A 10,554-nucleotide genomic window follows, 5' to 3' on the forward strand; every position below is an offset into this window, starting at 1 on the left:
ATGAGTCACCAAGCTCCCTGCTCCTCCTGGCTCCCCCAGGCTTTCCTACTAACTTTGCTTCTTAATCAAAATTTTACAGGTTCCTCCCCTGATCTGTTGCTCTTATTTGGAGCCTCTGAGTGATTCTCGAGATTGGGTTACCCCATTTACTCCCCAGTGGGATCTTCCAAATTTCCTTCCTATATATTGTCCTCTTTGGTACCGTGTGGTGAAATCACCATCCAATCTGAGTACTCTGGTACTAAACTAAACTCTGCTCCATTGTGCTGCCTACCATCTCCCCCCAAAATGAACCACCCCCTATCCTAACATTCAAGGATAGGACAGGCAAACAGAGAACCAGATGACTTTTAAAGTCCCTTCAACCTTGGAATTTTATTATCAACCGAATCCCCTACCAACCCCAAATAAATGCATTCCCCTTCATTTCCCCCCAAAAAACATTCCAACTATGTGACTTGGAGAAAGTCTTCTAAGCCTAATGAACCATGGGGCTTCCAGGGTAACGCTAGCCTACAAATGCACCCCCAGAAGTCTGAGCAAAGAATCCTGCAATCGTATACCACCACTGTGCCACAGGGATGACCTCCAAACTGCCCTGAGAGATTCAGCTGTCACACAAGTTCCGGGACCCCCTTCCCATACTCGCCTAAAGAGGTCCCAAACCCTGAGCTAGAGGCATCCTAGCCAAAAGGACCCCTTCCTTACCTCCAGACTAGTCTGGCAGACACCAAGAATGAATAAGTATCACCACATAGACAGCTCCTCCAGTCCACGTTTAAGATTTCAAAACAATAAAACAAAAAAACATAGCGCTTCCACTGGGGGAGGGGGGAAGTGTGGGCGGAATAGGAGGGCACCCCGCTGGCCTGTGCTATTGGCCTCGCAGGTTTGCAGTGTGCTTCCCTCCCGCCTTTCCCCCCAACCACATCTCTCCCTACAGCAATCGCCCGCACCTCCCTAACTCGAAATCCCCAGCCAAGGTACGGCCAGCTCCTCCAGCTCCTCCCAGCTTAGCCCCGGACGTCCCTCTGGCCCAGCCTTCCTCTCGGCGGGACCCTGGCGAGGAAGGCCCCCTCCACCGTCCAGTTCACCTCTCGATCCCTTCCCGGGCTAATGGGCACCCCTGCGGGGCTCTGTCCCGAAGAAGAACCTCGAGGAGTCAAGCCCACGAGGCCCGTCGCGGGACCAACCCCCCCCCCCTTCCTTCTCCCAGCACCTCGTTCTCCACGCACCGGCCCCCGGGGCTCTTCATCGTCTTCGTCCCGGTTCGTACCGCCCCCCGTCGGGGCTCCACCCCTCTGCCTGCTCCCGCCCCCAGGACTGCCCCCTCCCCACCGTGCACCGCCTGCGCCCTCTGCCCCGGCACGGGACTCCCTTTGGCCTCCGTTCCCCGCCCAGGAGCAGCGGCGGCAGCGGCGGCGACGGCGGCAGCGGCTGCGGCGGCCCCAGCAGGAGGAGCAGCGGCGGCGGCGGCGGCAGCACCGCCCCGGCCCCGCCCCGCCGCCCGCCGGAGCCCCACGCCCCGCCCGCCCCGCCGCCGGACTGCTCCCCCCGAAGCCCACCGCTAAGCCCCCCCACGCCCCGGCCGCGATCCGTTCGAATCCGGCTCCGCTGGGCCTGCTGTCCGTTCCTCACGCCCCTAAGGACCGGGGTGGGGGAACCCTGGGGTTCGCGGCCATCCCTCGCCTTCCTTTTCCAAGGGCTGGGGGATTGCCCCTGATCCCGAAACCCGGCCCCGTAACTGGAGCCTCCCTCCTTCCAGCCCTCGGCTCCGCTCTCAAACCACTTGCCTCCAGGCCTGGCGCGAAGCGGGTGGAGAGCTTCCACGCCGGATTCCCCCCCCCCCCCCTGGCTAATGGGAATTGCCCCCATCTCATCCCCCCCTTCCATATAAGACCCCTCCCCGCCGTGCCCGGCCTGGCAGCCCCCGCCCGCAAAGCGAGGGCAGCGGAGCCAGGGCGCTCCGAAGTCATCCCCCGCCTTTTTTTCCAGGGACTCGGAGAATTGCCCCTGCCCCCATCACAGCACTCCCCACTCCCGAACCCAGGCCCCGCCGCCACCGAAGGGTACCCCTTACCCTACGATTCCTGCACCCTAACACCGGGGAGAACGCAGCCCTGAGGAGCACCCGTCGCACCTCCCCTCTAAGATTGGAGGATATTTTCTCCCGGTCTCTTAAAGACTTCATCACGGACAGTAACCCCCCCCCCCCCGAAAAACACACACACACACACACAAAAAAAAACACACACAAAACCTTTCTCGCCCTGCCCTGCTAGCCATCCTCCCTTCCGATCCTCGAATTCCTGGATCTGGGGGTTGGGGCCAGGTAGTTAACAAAACGATAGCCTCCACCTCCTTTTCTGAAGAGTGGGGTAATACCAATGGTTTCCCCCCTAGGATCGACCAGACCCCCCGTTTCCATGGAGACCCCCGCCCAGCCGGTAAGAAGACTCTTTCAAATCCTAGCGAACAAGTCTCACCTGGCTGAGGGAGAGGGGTAAGGTGGGGGTAGGGGAGGGCAGGAATAGGGTACGAAGTGGAGAGGAGCAGTCCCGAAGGGAGGGGCGAGACCAGAGCAAGCTCCAGGGAGCACTACGTCCGGGGACACGAAGAGGACGGCGCCCCCGGGGGACAGTTGAGCGGCCGCGGGGCGAGGAAGGGACCGGGTTGAGAAAAGGCTTACGATGGAAAGAAGCAGGGGGTGGGGGATACGAGAAAGCCGGGGAGCCAAAAGGGGTGGAGGGGTTGGGGGAGAGAGAAAAAAGACGCACCTGTTCTCCGGTCGGCTCCGCGGGGAGGCTCAGGCCGCCACCCGGGCTCTCTCTTACCCCTTCGGTACCGCCACCCGCCTCCTACTGCCCGGATCTGATGCCCCCCTCCGCCCCTTATCGCCACCGACCTCCTTCTCGTCTATCTCCGCGGCGGCGGCGGCGGTCGGACTCTAGGAACTGAGAGGAAGAAGGGAGGGCTCAGCAAAGCGGAGGAGAGACAGAGCCACACACTGGCAGCAACCGCGGCGAGCGAAAGAGTGAGGGGGAGAGCGGTGTGTGTGTGTCTTGTGTGTGCGAGCGAAGCCTGGTGGAGTGGGTGCCGGTCGCAGGGCTCGACGGGAAGTGGAGTCCAGTGGGGTCCGCGGGCGGCGCCAGCCCAGGCTCCGCGGGACTACAACTCCCAGAATGCCTCCTGTCGGGGGGGTGGAATCGGGAGGAGGAGGAGAAGCGAGGGAGTAAGCGAGAGGGAGGGACGAAAGCTGGGAGCAGGCAGCCGCGAAGGGGGCAGAGCCAAGAGCCCCGGTGACACTGGGAGGGGAGGGGAGGAGGAGGGGATCACTGCGAGGACCGAGCCGAGCCGATTCCGGAGAGGGAGGCGGCGGTGGCTGAAACAAGCCGGCCAAAGAGCTAGACTCCCTGGAAAGGCGGAGGAGCTCTATTGGCGGGGCTGCGAGAGCCCCACGCCCCCACCCTCGACGCCCCTCGAAGAGAGAGGTTGAGGAAAGGAAAAGATCACGGCACCAAGGCCTAAGGGTTCTCTCTTTTTCTTCCACGGCTCTCCACCTAAAGCCCAACCTGACTTTCTCAGGCCACTGGTGCCTGATCCAGTGTACAAATCCAGAGACCCCAGATCTTCCCTGCTGGGCACCACAGAGCAGACGCATTGAGTCCTTTTCTCCCAAGGGCTTTAGGGAGGCTCCCCTTGCTGGCAGGGCGTGACTCCCCCTTCTTCCCGCCACTACCCCCCCCCCCCCTTCGTCGTCACCCCCATCTCCCTCCCCAGAATCCCTTTTCTGAAACCTTAGGCTCCTGTCTCCCTCCCCGCCAAGAAACGGGGTCCCTCTAGGAGCAACTACCCAGCCAGTTCCCTTATGATGGGCCCCTGCCCACCAGTATCCCCCTTTTATCGTTGCCCCCCTCACCGAGGTAGTAGTGGGGACGACCCGAGTTGGACTGGTGTCTACTTTCCCTCTGAGACTAGACGTCCTTGGCACACCGACCCTATGTAGAGATAGAGAAGCATATTAATACTCCCGTTTTCCCCCACCCAAGTTCGAATTCCCATGGGAATAGCTCATAAGGAAAACGGTTGATAGTGGAAATAAGCTGGGGGTGAACCGCAATCCTCAAACCTCACCCAGAGCATGGAAATCCAGGGGTTCATCCCTTTCCTTAAAAGCCATCAAATCACTTGGTGAGGGGATAGTGGGTAGTAGGTTATCTAAACCTTAATGTCCACGCGACTCGAAGCGACGCTACATGTAGGAATAAGATATGAACTAGGCTGCCTTGGCGGGAGGGAAAGTACACTCCCCCCCCCCTCCACCGTTCACCCCCAAACACATACCCCTAAGAGGTCAGATGGCCAAGGAAGGGGGGGGGGGGAGAGTCAGAGGGTTGGGTCGAGGAGGGTATGCGGTCCCCTGAGAGCAGAATCCAGATGCTAAGAAGTGGGTGGGAGGTTTGGCATAACTGCAGACTGTGTCTTTTCCTCGATTTTCCCCCGAATTGCCGCTGAACCCCGTCTAACGCTCGCGGTTGCTTACCAGTCGGTCCCCTCGCCCCATTTGTGCGCCTGAGGAGGCGGGAGCCCGAGAAGCCCAGGCACAAACTCCGCGGAAGCCGGCCTTCCCCGCTGCTGCGCTGCCGCGGGCCTCCCTCCCTCCGCTGGCGGCCCCGCGGATCTACCTTCGCCCCCGGCAGAGGCCAGACCCCGCTCCCAACTCCACGCCCCTACTCCACCCCCGGCTCCCCCTCCCCTCGCCCTCTCCCCACGGGTCCGGCCCAGCCCCTAGCGCCGCCCCGCCCTACGGCTCGGTCCCTAGCCCAGCAAGTGCCCCGAACTCGCCCCCCACCCCCACGCCCAGGCCGGTCCGGCCGGGCCTGGTTTCCCCCTCCCGCGGCGCCCCGCCCCCGAATCCACGTCCTACTTCGCCACCCAACTCGGCCCGGTCCGGATTCGGCCCGCGCCCAGGCCACCGGAGTCCCCCATTCGGTCCGGTGTACCGTCACCCACCCCGCCCTTGCCTGGGTGCTGGCCTGGCCCGCTGCCTGCAACCGCCGATCTGGCCCAGGCGGGCGGTCCGGGTCCGGGCGCCGTTGCCGCGTCTCGCCACGAGGGCTCGGTCCACGCAAGATCCGAACCCGCGCAGGGTGGGGGCCGCGGAAAGCAAGTTTCTTTATCTTCCCTCCGCCCCCGCCGCAGGGCCGCACCGTCCCCCCACCCCCCACCGCACCCCCTTTACCTGGACAGAGCCCCCAACCGCTGTCGCAACTTTGCTCTTCTCCACGCCGCCGGGGAAGCGGGCGACGCGGGAGGAGGAGGGAGGTGGGGCGAGGGTGCTGGGATCAGGCCGCTGGGCTCAGGGAGGACACGTGGGGGAGGAGGGGAAGGAGGAGGAGGAGGAAGGGGGGGGCGGGCCTGCAGTTCTCGGGGCTCCCCCTGCCAGCCCGGGGGAAGCCGGAACCTCGCCAGGCAGCCGCAGACCCCGCACTGGCCACGGGGGAAGAACAGAGCCACCTTCTCCTGCCAGCCCCCGGCTCCAGGAAGGGGGGGGGGGGGCGAGCAACGCCGCTCGGGTCGGAGATCGAGCGTTTTTGCTAGTGCTTTATGTGCGATTCTCTCTCCCTTGAGATTCAGTGTAGCGGGGGGAGCTTAGGGTCTTGCATTCGTGTGTGTGGGGGGGCGCCCTCGCCGGACGCCCCGCCCCTCTCCCGGCCCCCCACTTCCCTAACCCCGGCGACCTCGGTGCACGGCTCCAGCGCTCGGGCACCGAGGCAGCTCGCGGGAGCAGCCCCAGACCCCGCGCTGAAGTGGGACAGGTGCTGGGGAAGAAAAATGCCAGGGCTTGCTGTCTCGCCTCGCGTCTTCGGGGCGGCCCATCCTTCGTGGCAACCTCCGGGGCTGCAAACCCCCTAGGTCGCCCTCCAAAGGCAGCCCCCGGCCTGGGCGTGGAGGCATCTCGGGAGCGGGGGCGGGAGTGAGAGGCCCCAGGGAGGAAGAAGGAGGAGGAGGAAAGGTCTGTAAAGGGGGATGCCTGCAGGACTTGGGGTTGAAAACCTGGCTCCAAGAGGACTGGGCTTCTGCCCGTTCTTCCCAGGCTCCTCAGTCATCAAACCCAGCCCCTTGACCCTTACCCTTTACCCTAACGACTCCGAGTCTGGCCTGAGGAATAAATCCTCGTACATGTTTACATCCCAGACCATCGTAGCCTGTGGTCCACAGTGGAACTCTGATAGCTCCGAGGGGAGCAGCTTGCTAAGGAGCCGAAGCTGCCGGCAAACTTCCTTTCACTCTTAGGGTGTTTCTTAGCAGCTCCAACCCTGAGCCAGGCTTGGGGACTTCAAAGGCAGCGCCTCAGCCCACAGGGTATTAGGGGAGGTGCCCCGCAGTTCCAGGAGGGTTCAGGGCTTTGTAAACGGAATGTGAAATGAATAGCAGGAATTTGAAAAAAAAAATCTTTATGTGCACATATATTGATATAATTTATTATATACTTATCTATACGAAGGAAGCCAGAAGGTCATTTGGACTAGAAGGAAACCCTGCTGGATTAATGTCTTCCTCCTCCTCCTCCCTGCCCCCACTCCTTTGTCATAGGCCCAAAGATTCCACCTCTAAGCTATAGGGTATCTTCTCTCCTTTGGAAGGACTTTCTCGAGATGGCAGTTGAGACTTGCCTGGTATGTCTCCCTCACCTGGTTTACTAGTAAAGGATGTGTGTGTGAGAGTAGTGCAGAGGATGGCAAGCCACTAAGGCTGCAGTGGCTTTGCTGCAGTCTGAGGCCCACTTGCTGTCCTCACCAACCTCAAATCTTTTGCCAGCAATGGGGACATAATGCTTGTCATTTTATTGAGCTTGGAACATCTGTTTTACTTGACAACTCTCACCTTGCCGCGCACCCCACACGCACCCCTTAAAAAGTTTGTGGCCTTAAGGAGCACTAAGGAAAAGTGAAGTTTTGGAAATGATTTGTTTAAGCTAATCAACAAAAAATGCATTATTATGTGTGGGTAGGAGCTGGAAATCACCTCTATTGAGCCTGAGAATGCAGGCCCCACCAGTTCTGCTTTGATTTGGGTAAGGTTGTCTCCACTAATTTTAATTAACCTGGTAAGTACTAAATTTCTGCTGAAAGCCCTTAGGGCCTAAGGGCTACTTTGCTCCTTGTTTTGAGGCTGAAATGGATCCTGAAGCCCTTTGTTCCCACTCATCTGTCCTACCATTTGGCTGCATCATTCATCTGGTGAAATGAAGGTTGGGGCAAGATGGTTGTTTCCTGACTGAAGCTCTAGCTTCTCTGAGCCCTTTCCTGTTGGGGGCCACCCTTCCTGCCCTACAGGAGACGATGGGAAACCAAGGAGCAGGGTGGGGAAAGCTTGTAGAGAAATGTAGATATTAATGATTATTTTATTTGAGGCTAGAACCACAGCGGAATCAACGTAATAATATCTTACCTTTGTACACCATCAGAGTGTTTACAAAGCCCTTTCACTTGTATTGTTTCATTTGTTTCTCACTACAACTCTCAATTTTGTAATTGAGGAAACTGAGTCTATGAATGTCTGTGAGTGGTTTGCTCACGGACACGTGGCTAGTGATCTCTTGAGCTAGGACTCAACCACAGGAGTCCTCACTCCACATCCAGAGTTCTTTTCAATGTGGTACGGCACCTCCATTTATTGCCAAAATATTCCTTTGCAGGCAGTTTTTCCTCATTGGTTCTCCCATCAGTAACAGCTACTGGCCTGGGCCTGGACTCTTGGAGAGGGAGCTTGGTTAAGGTGACCAGACGTCCTGCTTTTGGCGGGATAGTCCCAATTTTTAACAATTTGTCCCATGCCCCACGGCGTTTTTAAAAAGTCCCGATTTTTCTTTTAAAAAATCGGGACTTTTTTTTAAAAACACCATGGAACGCAGGACAAATTGTTAAAAATCGGGACTGTCCCGCCAAAAGCGGGACGTCTGGTCACCTTAAGCTTGGTATAATGGAGAAGATTGTTTGGGGAGTTCTAAGAACCAGATTCTATTCCTATCTTATGTATAACTAGCTGTGGGACCTCAGCCAAGCCCTAATTGAGTAGTACCAGCCTGATGCTAGGTGTTTTGGGTCTTTCTCACATACACATACACACACACACACACACACACACACACACACACTCTAAAATATGGAAATCACTGCACCTGTCCTACCTTCCTCACAGGGACACCAGTGAGTGTTAAATGAGATAATGAAAGGGAAATAACTTTGTACACGCTAAACTACTGGGCTCGTGCACAATTTATTGTCATTAGTGTAGATTCCCTAGGCACAGCTCAGATACCTAAGGGTGACACCTGTCTGGGTCCTGCCCTCCCAAAGCTTACCAAGTAAAATGGCATTTGGAGGGTCCCAGTGTAATTTAGGTCCCAAACCAACCTCTGATTAAATTTATTGGATAATTGCTTCAGTTCTCTATCTGATAACCCAACCCAGGACAGCAACAATATTCCAGTGACTTAAATTTTTAGAGTGTCAGAATGTAGCAAATTTGAAGCTTCTGGCTGTCCCTTCATCTCCTGCACCCCAATCAGCTGAAGATGAAGTCAGGTTTGGATCTCAGGACTGCCAAAGGATTCATTCTAAGTCACCCCAGTTGAAAGGGGATCAGGGGAGAGAGGGGGTGAGAAAGAGCCTTGCCAACTCGGGGAAGGAGTGAAGCTGATACTGGGTCATCAAAGCTGACAATGAGTTAGAGACACTAAGTGTTCTCAAATGTTTCACTTTATGTCCTGAGAGAAGATGAAGGGAAGAATTTGGTGCCTCTACTCACTTTTTGTAAATTTCAAATGCACAAACCCTAGTGCAGCAGGTGGCTGCTGGAGAGGCATGCTGAGGGAGGCCTGGTCTCTGCCCTCTCAGAACCCCAGGTCTAGATGGGGAGACAGTATGTCTGGTTAAACTTAACTCTGTAAACAACCAACAATCTTTCTAGATTTTATAGCCAACGGGAGGCGGGATTGAGGAAGGGAGCTAAAATCATCCCAGAAGCTCTACAGATTAACCACACCTTCGCTAAAACTCCTAGACCAGGGGTCCGCAACCTTTAAGACATAAAGAGCCACTTGGACCCATTTCCGAAGGAAAAAAAAAACCTGGGAGCCGCAAAACCATTGCTACATTTAAAACAAATATAACACTGCATATATTGTTTCTTATCTTAATGCTATATACCGGATCGTGCAGTTAGCTGTCACTCTGAAGCAGGCATCTTCAAACTACGGCCCTCGGGCCACATGCGGCCCGCAGAGGAGTCTGATCCGGCCCGCCAGGTTTTTTGGGCAGTGAGCGCAGCCGAGGTGTTACAGTAGGAATTAGTAGTTCATATAGTCCAGCCCTCCAGCTCTCTGAGGGACCGTGATCTGGCCCCCACTTTAAAAAGTTTGAGGACCCCTGCGAGTCTGAAGAAAAAAAGGACTTTTCCACTTAACAATGTAAAATATATTTTTGCAAATTAATAGCTAATTAAAATATTTAATTTACCTGGTTAATGGGATTTTTGCTCCTGAATCTCAGTGCACAGTGTCAGCACATCAGGGCTGTAAGACGTTATCTTCATTTTCACACAGGCTTGCAAGTTGTCGGAGCCGCGGTAAAGCTTCAAAAGAGCCGCATGCGGCTCTGGAGCCGCAGGTTGCTGACACCTGTCCTAGACACTTAACAAGGTTCTGAATCAAGCAGACAGTAGTAGAGGTAGAGAGGACTATAAGAAAAATTTTTCAAGCCCTCCTGAAAAGCTGGCAGTGGCCCTAGATGGTTTGACTCAGTGAAAGAGCATCCGCCTGTGGACTAAAGGGTCTGGGTTTGATTCCAGTCAAGGGCACTTACCTAGGTTGCAGGCTTCTCCCCGGGGCACAGGCCCTGGTCAGGGTGCATGCAGGAAGCAACCAATGAGTTTCTCTCACATGATGTTTCTCTCTGTCTTTCTCTCTCTTCCTCTCTCCCTAAAAATCAATTGAAAAATATCCTCGGGTGAGGATTAACAAACAAACAACAACAAAAGCTGACATTGAGCCGAAACCGGTTTGGCTCAGTGGATAGAGCGTCAGCCTGCGGCCTGAAGGGTCCCGGGTTCGATTCCAGTCAAGGGCATGTGCCTTGGTTGCGGGCACATCCCAGGTGGGCGGGGTGCAGAAGGCAGCTGATCGATGTTTCTCTCTCATTGATGTTTCTAACTCTCTGTCCCTCTCTCTTCTTCTCTGTAAAAAATCAATTAAAAAAAAAAAAGCTGGCGTTGACTACTCACTGACAAAATCAAGTCCATAAGCTTTCACCTAGTTTTCAGGGCCCTCCCTGATTGGATTGCAGTCTCCTTTCATCCTGTGTCCCTCACAAGTCCTCTGTCATCAACCAACCAGCCCTTTGGCCAGCAGAGGCTTTCTTGATTGCACCCTCAGCTTTTTCTATGTCCTTCTCAACTTGTTGAAATCCCACTCAATCATTACTCCAGCCAGTTCTTTCATGCTATCTTCCCTGATCCTCACTTCCTCCCCACAGGGTACCCCCACAGTAC

General features: G+C 56.1%; 1 protein-coding gene across 6 annotated transcripts in view; it reads right to left on the minus strand.

The window, feature by feature from the left end:
* Positions 1-5,382, minus strand: part of BCORL1 (BCL6 corepressor like 1) — a 70,063-nt gene extending 64,681 nt beyond the window's left edge. For 2 of the 6 annotated variants that reach the window (XM_045583531.1, XM_036443588.2), the window contains exons 1-2: positions 4,544-4,693; positions 3,920-3,998 (exon numbers count right to left, since the gene is read on the minus strand). The gene's annotated coding sequence lies outside the window, so the exon portion shown is untranslated. Of the gene's footprint in view, positions 1-2,777; positions 3,078-3,919; positions 3,999-4,543; positions 4,694-5,242 lie in introns of those variants that run through there. The other 4 variants (XM_036443587.2, XM_045583532.1, XM_036443589.1 and 1 more) reach the window with 4 other exon arrangements.
* Between the last annotated feature and the right edge of the window lie 5,172 nt (positions 5,383-10,554).

This window comes from Pipistrellus kuhlii, unplaced genomic scaffold (assembly GCF_014108245.1).
Source record: "Pipistrellus kuhlii isolate mPipKuh1 unplaced genomic scaffold, mPipKuh1.p scaffold_m20_p_19, whole genome shotgun sequence".
NCBI classification, from domain to species: Eukaryota; Metazoa; Chordata; class Mammalia; order Chiroptera; family Vespertilionidae; genus Pipistrellus; species Pipistrellus kuhlii.